Genomic DNA, 12310 nt, shown 5'->3' on the forward strand with positions numbered 1-12310 from the left:
CTATAAACTATTTGTCTTGCCCACTCGCAAGTGTGTCTTCTGAACGTGTTTTCAGTGCTGCTGGTGGCATTGTAACTCCCAAACGGAGCCGCCTCTCGCCCAAAAATGTTGAGCGGCTGACAATGATCAAGATGAATCAGCACCTCATACCACCAGATTACAAAGTACGAGAAAGCACGCCGCATGAAGACGAGGAGGACGGCAACGTAGATGAGGGGATTTGTTCTCTGTTCGGTGGCACTGACCTCATCCTGCCTGAATTCGCAGAGTATGATGACGAAATCTTCTTCTTATTCCCTGACACCGAGCCCTGAAAATGAGACAATGAATCAATAACTTTCTTTTTCGTCCTTATTCACTTTTATTCCTGTGTGTCTGTCTTTCTTTGTTTTGCACAGTTAATTTAATTCAAACTTTAATCACCTAATCCCAAAAACAAGACCATCAGCAGAACTGTCTTCACTTGTTTGCTTATTGATTTGAAGGTGCCGCAGTCTACATTCCTCAGGTTCACAAGTTCTGAAGAACATGCTCCTCTATCCTCCTCCTCCAGACTGCGATTTCCCTCAAAGCAGAGTGCTGGATTACGCCCAATGAAGAAAGACTCAGCACTTGTGGGGGTGTTCTACTTCTTTGCGGGTGAGTTGACGGCTTTGGGCCCATTGCTGTGAAGCTCTTAATAATGGATAAAAGTGTTTTGGACCAAATATGAGGTGGAAATTTCTTGCCGTTTTTGCTGACTTGCTTGCCTTTGAGGTGCTCTTTGGCGGGGTTCCGGGTGTTTGTGGGTGAGTTTTGGGGTCTGGGAGCACTGCTGCGACAGTCTAATCTTGATTGCATTTGCTTTTCAGGAAATCCGTGGTGAAAACAGGAGTTATGATGATGACCTAGCTGCACAGCGCGTTTGGACCGAAGGCCGAGAGATATTGTAAGTATGAGATTTAGCTTTTTCGCTGTTTGGGGGTGTTGTCGCGTGCTTTTTTGCGGGTGGGTTGGCGGGTCTTGGCTGGGGCATTCCTGGGAAGGTCTAATACCGGATAGAAGTGTTTTGGACAAAATCCTTAAGGAAAAGCCTTTTTTTTGCTATTTCTTCTGACATCTTGCTCAATGTAGCGTGTTGGGGGGCTTCCTGCTGTTCGTGGGTGGGTTGCGGGGTCTCTGTCGAAGCACTGCTGCGACAGTCTAATCTTGATTGCATTTGCTTTTCAGGAAATCCGTGGTGGAAAACAGGAGTTATGATGATGACCTAGCTGCACAGCGCGTTTGGACCGAAGGCCGAGAGATATTGTAAGTATGAGATTTAGCTTTTTTGCTGTTTGGGGGTGTTGTCGCGTGCTTTTTTGCGGGTGGGTTGGCGGGTCTTGGCTGGGGCATTCCTGGGAAGGTCTAATACCGGATAGAAGTGTTTTGGACAAAATCCTTAAGGAAAAGCCTTTTTTTTGCTATTTCTTCTGACATCTTGCTCAATGTAGCGTTTTGGGGGGCTTCCTGCTGTTCGTGGGTGGGTTGCGGGGTCTCTGTCGAAGCACTGCTGCGACAGTCTAATCTTGATTGCATTTGCTTTTCAGGAAATCCGTGGTGGAAAACAGGAGTTATGATGATGACCTAGCTGCACAGCGCGTTTGGACCGAAGGCCGAGAGATATTGATACGTATGAGATTTAGCTTTTTTGCTGTTTGGGGGTGTTGTCGCGTGCTTTTTTGCGGGTGGGTTGGCGGGTCTTCGGGCATTCCTGGGAAGGTCTAATACCGGATAGAAGTGTTTTGGACAAAATCCATAAGGAAAAACCTTTTGGCACTTTTTGTAAGTTAGGGTTCGTTAGGGTTAGCCCTAGCAGCAGGATTGCATGTGTTTCGGGGTGTTCTATTGCAACGCAGTTCTGGGGTTTTAGAGCACTCTTGGAGCGATGCTGGCTATGGATACTTTTGCTTGCTTGCAAGTGGTTTGAATACAATCCACGGTCCGTAAGGGTGTATTTGGGCCTACTGTTACTTTCAAAGTACGTTTTGTCACCATTTTTCTGCTAGGCATCGTTTTTGGAGATCTGATTGGGGGTCTTCTACATTTTTGCGACTGGCTTTAGTAAGGGTCTTGGTGGGAGCATTGCTGGGAAGGTCAAATTTTGTTCTAAAACATAGTTTACAGCACACCTACCTTGAGGGGAAAGATCCGCTATAATATTTTGGCCATACTTATTTATCCTTAAAAAGGTGACTCAGACAGAGCACGCAATTTCAAAAATATTGTACTGTCTATTAGGGAAATCAAAGTGTGACTTTTTGCACCACACAGCGTACATACCTTATATTTATTTATCAGTGGTATTGTAATAGCACTTCCTGTTTTCCGTTCAATAATTACAGGCCGGGTTTCAGTCAACATCCGCCAGGCAGGCAGTGGACAGGGTGTCTTCTGTCAGTGGTCACCAACATTGATGGACGAAGCGTCAGCTGGAATGGAGGAGTGCCGCTAATAAGAGGAATTGTTTGCTGCATGCAACTTACTTACCAAATTCAACAGGACAACTCCAACAACATACAGAATACAGATACAGTATCCATTGTTTTCTTCTATGAGTGTGACTGCATGTGCTTAGCTTTAGTTTGTACCCAAAGATTTCTTTATCTTCAATTATTGTTTGTCCAGGCTGTGCATTTTTTTTCTTCTCTCAACAAAACCTACCCAAAAAGAAACCCCCATTCCCATCCATTTTCCAAACCCTAACCCTCTTCCCCCGGGCTGTGTTGTTTTGCTTGATGTCTGACTAAAATGACATCAATAATTCCACACACTTGCTGGGAGGATAAGGTCATAGCAACAGGCTGGTGAAGGAATACGAGGATATCTTCTAGACTTACTCAGCTTCAGTACTATTTCTTCTAGTAGTAGGAGCCAATGTCAAATAAATTCAACGCAAGTACTAGTTATACTTGCAAGCAAATACTTTACCATTTGTTAGGCTATATTATGGCACTGTTCTAGTGTACTGTCACCTGCTATATTCTCGATCGTACCGTAACCGTTGTAATGCTACAGTAAGGACAAACCAGGAAACGTTTTCTTTTTTTCCATAGGCATGCAACTGCCACTGTGTCACACCACTAGTACCACCGCAATGAGGAAATTTCACCCGCCCAGGATTGCCAACGTTAATCCCCATTTCACGTGGAGCACAAATTACAGGTAAGATAAGCGTTTGGTGGGAGGTAGTATAATGGAGTATTAGGACTAGACGAGAGATTGACGGTAGTACTACTAAAGTCCTACGACTGTTCAGGAAAACAAACTTACTGTTACACCCCCGTCCCCCACCCACCAGACTGAAAAGCAGTAAAAAACAGGTATGGTCAGATAAAGTTTAAAAATGTATATTTATGTAGCCCTAACAAAATAATCTCCCTCAAGACCCTCCCTAACCCCAACGATTGTCTTTGAAAAGTCCCAAAAAGAACCCAACTCCCAAATCCCACCCCCCAAAAGTCTCTAAAAAAAGGGCAAGGGACACTCCACTACTGGAGGGTGCTGGTGCATTTTGCGGCATGGGCATCATACTCCTTGCGGAGGGTGGCAAGCTCGAAGCGGAGGCCCTCCACCAAGTTCTTATACTTATGGACCTCCTGCTCCAGGTAGGACATTCGGACTCCTAGGCGGCGTTGGCGTGCCTTGCAGCTCCTGTGGGGGGCAGCTGGTCTTTCTGCTGCTTGGCGGTGGCGGTTGGCTTTGTTAGCCCGGCTCCGTACCGCTGGAGCACTGCGCATGCTGGCGGCCCGTGGGGTCACGGAGGAGGATGCAGCTGTCCCAGTCGAGGATGTTGTGGTTGCACCGGTCGACTGCGTGTCCTCCTCCTCCTCCAGGGCCACCAGCCGCCGATATTCGGCGACAGTGGCATCCAGCCTCCGTTGCCGGGCCATTCGAGCCTGCTCCCTCCGTGATGTCGATTTGGAAGGAGCAACTATATGAAGAAAGAAAGACATAGTCTGTAAACAATGCTCCTTAGCATTAATAACACAAAGTGATTGAGCCGAAAGTTGGGTCACAGTACAAGTAGCAAATTGAAAGCACAGTACATAACTATTGAGGACAGTATCTATGTAACCTCCCACTTCTGCATCCTTGCTCTAACATTAGTGGTAGTTTAATGAACAAATTCTACGACCACTATGGACTTCCATTACAGTCGACTATGACAGTACACCAGTCTTATTCTTCTTCTTCTCTCTTGTTTAGGAAAATTGGTACGTTATCTTATGCAAGCCGGCAGAATGGCAGCACAGTGAACTTGCACCCGAGAAAAACAGTTGCACACCATGATGAGTGAGACAGACTGGCGTTACTGTACCGTTCCAGTACATGCAGGTGGTGAAGCTATTACTTTTCTATTACGGGTGGCACTGAGAATACTCTGTTACAAGGGCTACTGCTTAATTAATTTACCTTTGACCCTACAGTGCAAATGAGTACTAGAAAAGGAAAATGAAGAAGCTAAATAATTTGATTATCTATCACTTCACATGGGACGTATTTGATGACATATGGGATGACTTTAGGTGCTTTGCTTAATATTGAGTGAACAGTGATACACCCACACATGAATGACGTACTACAACTAAACTAAAGTTATTAAGAGAGGTACGGAGTGTCCACCGTAATAACCGGATATATGCTGTGCTTGCAGTTGCAATACAAAGTACTGCTACTATTCATGGTAGTATTGGACACATTTACAATTTCTTTTCCTTGCCTTCCCTACACTGGAACGGACGTGCGGGTGCGGTGGTACATGCTCTTCAAGGTAACACTTAGTTCATCCAGCGACAGTCTACTCTCTCTAGATACACATGTGCTATCTAAGAGTCAGAGAATACCATGCTCCAGGCATCCATTCATTCAAAGTATACGCACACATACAGTTTCTGTTTCACCCACCCAGGCTGCTGTCCTTCCACCCATCCTTGCTTCATCATTGACCCAGCCATGCACCATACCATATTCTTTCCTTCCCAGCCACCTCGGGGGCCAAGCAAACACATATCGTTCTTCTTTGCCAGCCATCATAAAATTTCGCGTCCCACTTACTTACACCCTTCTTTCGCTTTTCGTTCATCCCATCCATCACGTTCATCTAAGATCTTATTGGGATTCTTATCACCAAAAACTTCACAGCTAAGTCGGAGTACATTTCGAGGAGGCTACTACCTGGTTGATTTGTAATACACCCGTGCAGAAAGCACACTATGCAGTCTTCAATCTCAATAAGTAAGGAATATATAGCTAACCTGTTCCCGCCACCACCGTGCGAACCCCCACAGGACCGTCCGCCGGCTCTTGCACCGCATCCTCCCCAGAGTCCTCCGAGTCCTCGCCCAACACCGCCACCTCCGCGCTGGCCTCGCCACCAGATGTTCCACCTACAAAGTACATTTAAGAATGTTAGAATACACCACTCACTACTATATAATATTTGGTCTAGGAGTAATAAAGAAATGTTAAAAAAACAGAATACAATGTAATAATTTGTGACTGTCTACTCTAAAGTAAAAATGTCCCTTTTTCCAGGGAAGGCTGTTGTCTTGCTGCACTTTTATGCACAACGGATGAATGCTTGCTTTTTATTTTTAACACGCACCACTTTTTCTCCTAACAGACAGAAGCTTGACTTCTAAGAACACGACCAGGATCAAGTTCAAACCAGGTGAGAGCTCGGCTCGACCACAAGAAATGTGTCCAATTAATCGTCAGCACTAAGCACTTTTCCGTTTTCAGTTAAATAGTTTTATGACAAAGTTGATTTTAATAAATGTGTTTACTTTTAATAACGCTTTTAAACTTAAATAGACTCTGTGGTTTTTGGTCCTCCAGACTAGAGTGGATGAGCTAAAGGTTTTGGAATTTTTGCAAGCATGAGTGCCTCTGACACTTTCTGCCTGTGACTCCGTACTCTTGTCCTGCGTAGGATAATCTAAAGATCATTGGGGATCAATCATCGGTGACTTCGGGAGCTAAATGACTCTGCCACACTATCTAGTCAGTAAGGAGACAGTGCATAGAGCTATTGCTGAATAGAATGGGAGTCCAATGGAATTGCCAAATGTCCAATCTTAGTTAGCTACACAGACAGACTAATAAGAATAATCTAGTAATACCACAGGGAGTCATATTCGAGGCAGGATAAGAATTTATATCCAGACTACAAGAAGATCAAAGACGATTTAGAAAAAATCGAATGAGGAACGCTAGGAAAAAATAGGTACTCTTTATTAAAATTTAAACTTACTGGGGCCAGCAAAGGAGCCCTCGCCTGCCCGATCCTGGCCTGCATCCTCCTGAACAGCACCCTCCTCCTCCTCCTCCTGTGTCCGACTCCTCTTGCCCTTGGGGGGAGCTGATGTACAATATGAAAGAAAGAAAGACCAGAAAACATGGATGAGATTTGTCAACCAAATCAAACATTTCAAAAGAACAATAACAAAATATTTTGGAGAAATAGCAAATAGATAGACAACTATTCCACGGGATCTATCTCATGTGGTATACTACGTTATTCGTATTGCCTGATTTGCGGACCGTTGACTTAGAAAGTTCCTATGTAACTCAATAAACAGACTACTAAAGAGGTTTGCCTAGGCCTGGCAGGCAGCAGTCCGCAGCACGCGAAGTGACAGACAAAGTCCATCCTGCTTGCAGATCAGTGAATACTCAAACTATCAATCCACCGACCACCACCACTATTTCTTCTTATAGCCATGTGTCTAAAGGAAGGACTGGACTTCAGTCTGTTGGGGCTGATTTAGAAGTCCCTTGCGGCTCATTTTCCTCCATTGTTGTGTGACTTTTGTGACGCAGCGGCAGAACAAAAGACTCGCCATGGTGTTGGTGCGGCGTATATATTAAAAAAAAACACATATGGGCGATGCATCACGTTGTAAAGCCCTGCGCCATCAGGGGGCGTTCCGGCGCAAGGGAGGGCGTACCTGCGCAGGAACGAATCCTAAAAGTGGCTGAGGGAAATCTACAAGATGTCAATCAGTCACTTTTAGGACAATGATGCATGACTCAAACCCTGCGCGCTTGAAGCCGACGTACGGCTTGATGCAGCATTGGGGAGATAGGGTACCCCAGAGCATTGCTGGAGCTGCGCCATCGTTGGCACGCAACTCCAGCAATGCGCCGCCTTCACGGCACAGATGCGTAAGGCTTCTGTGACGTTTTGGGCCAATGGGTGGTGGTGGCATGGCACACAATTACTGCCGCATCCCTGCTACTTTGCAGGGATGCGCCGGTAATTGAAAATATGACCCTTAGTGTCTAGCATTACGCAGTTCTTATCTTTACACTACACTCATACATAATTTCTCAGGCCAATGAAATGAACACAAAATACAAAACAAATAAGCATAGTAGCAAGCAAGGCTACTGAGAAGGAGAGCAGTGCACCTGAAATGCATAGAAGATTTTGAAATATAATTTACCTACAATGTAATCGGCAGCATTATTGCTCTTGGTAAAGAACAAAGATTTGCAAATAACAGAGACGGATAAAACAGAGTAGTGATGAATAGCTACTACTACTCACCAAGCCCGGGGACCTCTACGCCGAGCGCGTCCAGCAAGTCCCGTTCCCGGTCCATGACATCTGTCCAGCGGTGGGTGGCCTGGTTATATGTGCGCCGGACCCCAGAGAGCTTAAACATGGCCCGGCACACCTTCTCCCACCGCTTCCGGCGCTCCCGGATGCCATAGCCGGTTGCGATCTTGCCGCCTCCCAGGATCGTCTTGGGGAGGCGGCGCTGGACGTGGAAGATGAGTGCGGCCACCTCCTCCGCGCTAAAGATCTCCCGTGGCACCACTTGCTCCCCCCTCAAACGCCCGCACGGGAGCCGGGCACGGGGTGCGGGACCCTTCCCCTTCTCAGGGTGCTTCCCAGCTCCCTTTACCATGGTCTGGGCAGAAATAAAGTTAAATGATAAAGAAGAAATAGAATAGTGAAGAAGAAAAGAAAAGAGTTTAAAAAAGTAGTTTAAAAGTAACTAAAAGCAGCAGAAAACACAAAAATATAGAGCTAGAAAAATAGAGGGATAGATAATAAGTAAAATAGATCAAATAAACTTCAAACAAGCAAAGGATGGCAGAGATTCAGAGAGGATACAGAAAGCATGCTCAGAACCATAGCAATGAATGAGAAACAAGATGGCCGCGCCCGTTCACGACCGCGTGGGTAAGTTCGCGCAAGATTTTCCTCGCGAGCACGCGCGAAATTCTACTAGCGAGCAGCACAGTTTGCGAGATTACACATAGCGGCCGGAAACGGAATTACGTCACGCAAACAAGATGGCCGCGCCCGTGTACGACCGCTAGGGTAACTTGGCAAACGTATAGCTACAAGCGCCTCGCGAACACGCACAAAGTCACGCGAACATACACGTCGCAAAATTTTTTTTTGTGTATTCGCAAGCATTCGCGGCTTCCGAAATCGATCTCTCACGGATTCGCGCCCCAAAAAACGCGCGAAATTGCAGAAAAAACGATTTTTGCTAAACTGAAAGCAATGAGCAGGTGCAAAAGTTCAAACTTAACATTAGTAACATTCACTCTAGTGCTTCCTGAGGGGCCCCTCCAGAGTTTGCAACTATTCTATGACCCTGCTATGACCCAAACAGCAGGCTCATAGAATAGCTACAAGTAGACCATAAAGGTCCTGTGAAAAAAAATTGCACTGCAACAGAAAGCAAATTACAGATAAGGAAGGAAGCAGGTGCCAGCCAGACTGGAACTTTCAAAATAACTGACAAATTAATCAACCCCAAATTAATTCATGGCAGTTGAAGTAGGGGAGGTGTGCTTGCTTTTTTCAACCCCCATAAACTACAGTGATAAACAAACCTAATGGGTGGCAGTGAGGATGTACCAGAGGGTGGCATGGGTGTCCCAGAGGGTGGCAGTGGTGAAACAGAGGGTGCTGTGAACCTGTGATGATAAACCAGACGTAGAAACAACATAGTCGCGGCCGTTGCGAGCCGAAAAGTAAGTTCGCAATTGCGAAATTGTCCCAAAATCCGCGCGAACGCTCGCCAACACAAAAAACGGGAAAATCCGCAAATCCGCGAGAGTTCGCGTATTGTTGCGGATTGCGAATCCGTTAATCCGCAAATTCGCGTACGCGAGATCCGCTAGATCCGCCCATGCTTACGCACCGTACCCCGAGCTTTCTGAGGTGTGTGCGGCGCGTATCACTATTGCAATGGTGATATGTGCTAGCGTGTGACACACCGTACCCCGAGCTTTCTGAGGTGTGTGCGGCGCGTATCACTATTGCAATGGTGATAAGCGCTAGCGTGTGACGCACCGTAGCCCGAGATTAATGACGTGTGTGCGGCGCGTATCACTATTGCAATGGTGATATGCGCTAGCGTGTGACGCACCGTACCCCGCGATTAATGACGTGGGTGCGGCGCGTATCACTATTGCAAGGTGATATGCGCTAGCTTGTGATGCACCGTACCCCGCGATTAATGACGTGTGTGCGGCGCGTATCACTATTGCAATGGTGATATGCACTAGCGTGTGACGCACCGTACCCCGAGATTAATGACGTGTGTGCGGCGCGTATTCCTATTGGGATGGTGATATGCGCTGGCGTGTGGCGCACCCTACAGGTATACTTCCGTTGTTGCGGTGGGTTGTACTCACCGTCTGCGCCGTCGTCGGTTTCTATGTACGAGGTCGTAGGCGTACAGGGCTCGGATGACACAGTCGGTTCATGTCGTTTATGTCGCGTACCGGGGTGCAGTTCGTTGTGGACTCTGGATTTACGGCAGTTTACAGCTCTCGTAGCAAAAGGGCCGTACGGAGTGTCGTCAACACGGATCGTACTTCCTGGTTCGGAAATGGCTGCCGATTTACATACGGACGTGGCGTACAGCGTCGGACGGAGTGAATCCGTAAGTAGTTTGTAGTTGTACGGTGTTTGGTACGAGTCGTACGGAGTGGCGCTTTGGATTAGGATCGTACTTGCTAGTTCGTACGGGGACGTTGTTTGTGTACGACTCGTACGGGAAAAACGCTCCGTACAGCTAATCGGATCGCTTTTTACCGGATCGGAATCGGCCCCTAGGTGTTTTTGTGTCTTTTAACATTTCATTACACTTATTTACTTTTTCAATTTGTTTGTTGAATTTGTCATTTGGGATGTTTGTGTTTTTGGAAATGAGGACAGCATTCTCATTTGAAATTTTGCAATGGTAGCTAAAGTTATAGATATAAAGAAATAGTTTTATTTTAGTGTTTTTTTTCAAGTTTAGTGTTATGCAATTAATTTGGGTTACTTTTTCGTTAATGGTATGCTTTATGCAACATTGTTGAGTTTGTCATTTGGGAAGTTGGTGATTTTGGTGATCGGCACAGCATTCACGTTTATAAGTTTTGAATGGCAGCATCACTGTGGAGATATAAAAAAAAGATGTATATCAGTTGTTTTAGCTTAAGTTTACTGAATTAGTTTGGGTTGATTATTCTTCCAGTTAGCCTGCAGAAGGTCTTCAGGAAGAATTTGTTGATTATGAAACAGGAATGGATCGATGATAATAAAGTCCTATCAGATGTGCAGGCAGGGTTCAAGTCGGGCACTAGGTCACTAGATCAGGTCTTCTGCTTTTGTACCATCTATTAGAAGACTATATTGATCGCTGGGGGGGAGCTATAATTCACCTTTGTTGATCTGCACTCGGCCTTTGACCTGCTCCCTAGTCTAAAGCTTTGTGCTGCTTTGGATGAGAAAGGTTGGCCAGGCAACCTGTTATTAATACTAATTTTACAACACACATAATTATGCACAAGTTAGATGGGGTAAAGAGGGTCAATTAACAGAGTGTATTAAGGTCCAGAAGGGTGTTAGGCAAGGGTGTATACTAGCACCAATGCTATTTTGTTGTATATTAATGGGGTAACTAAATATCCTGCCAAAGATGGTTTCAATGGCCCTGGGCTAGGAGAGCCAAGGATTCCTGCCCTCCTGTTTGCAGACGATACTCCTCTGCTATCCTAGTCTTCCAAGGCCTACAGAAGCTGTTGAGCGAGTTTCATATACTCTGCCTTGAGGGGGGAAGGGAGCTTAATTACTCAAAAACTAGAGGGGCATATTTACAAACCCTCACCGCCACCGGAGCGTCACTTTTTTGACGGTGAAGGCTCCCAGCGTCAAGCTAGAAGTGGGCAAGGAAATGTAAACAGGGAGAAAGCTTCGATTACTTGGGCAAAAATCTCTCTAATGGCCTATTCTGGCTTCTGCAGATACAAAAAAGCCAAATAGGCCGAAAACCTCATTCATCTAGCATAGTACAGATGTTTAGAGCCACACAGTCAAGAGCTATATCTCCAGCTATCAAAATCAAAGCCCAAGCAGCGGCCTTGTATGTTTCAGAATTTTGGGGTTATGTAAATTGCAAATTGTTTACAGTCGCTGCAAATAAGTTCTTGAAATCTCTTCTCTCATCAAGAAGCCTTTTTGTCCCTGCCTTCCTAGGCCAGGCTCAAAGACAGATAAGTTTGAAAGTGCCTAGTCATCCACTGTTATACTGGCACCGCTTATGGACGAAGGAAAAATGTTCCTCCTATAGAGTAGGGGTAGTGCTTAATTTGTAAAAAGGTTAGAGGCAGAGCCCTCGTCAGGAGGCCATAGCAGCTTGCACCTTGTGCCAGCGCTGCCAATGACAGGACCTGCAAAAATAACCATCACACTGCTATAAGTGCAACAATTCAGACTATTTGAGGCCCCCAAAGCGATAAGAATGTTTTTTTTTTATTTTTATTTTTTTTATTGAAGAAGATTTGCAAACATAGTTTCATCGTTGTTTCACACATGTACATCTTGTACTATCTAATGTATTCAGCGATTAGGGCTAATATATCATATAGTATACATCTTAGATCACAAAGCAATGTTGTATAATTTCAGCATAGAAAGAGCAAAGAGAAAAAAAAAAACAGAAGAGAAGAGAAGTGAACAACAGGCTGTCATATTTATGTTGATCCGATCCCCTGACCAGCTTTATCTATGTGATAGTTAGTTCTGTGGTGGTTGGATCAGCAATCCATCTTTTAAGCAGAGCCCAAATTACTCGACCCTGTTTTCGGGCAGCCCGACCTTTGCATTTATAAAGTTCCTTTTCCAAATGATATATAGCCAATAACCGGCGGATCCATGCTTGAAATCGTGGGGGTTCTGTATCTTTCCAATGGGTCGAAATTAGTAGTCTCATTATCGCAATTGCAATAAAGATAAATTTGCTCGCCTGGTAGTCTCATTGTAGGTTTT

Source organism: Lissotriton helveticus, chromosome 7, assembly GCF_964261635.1.
Source record: "Lissotriton helveticus chromosome 7, aLisHel1.1, whole genome shotgun sequence".
Classification (NCBI taxonomy): Eukaryota; Metazoa; Chordata; class Amphibia; order Caudata; family Salamandridae; genus Lissotriton; species Lissotriton helveticus.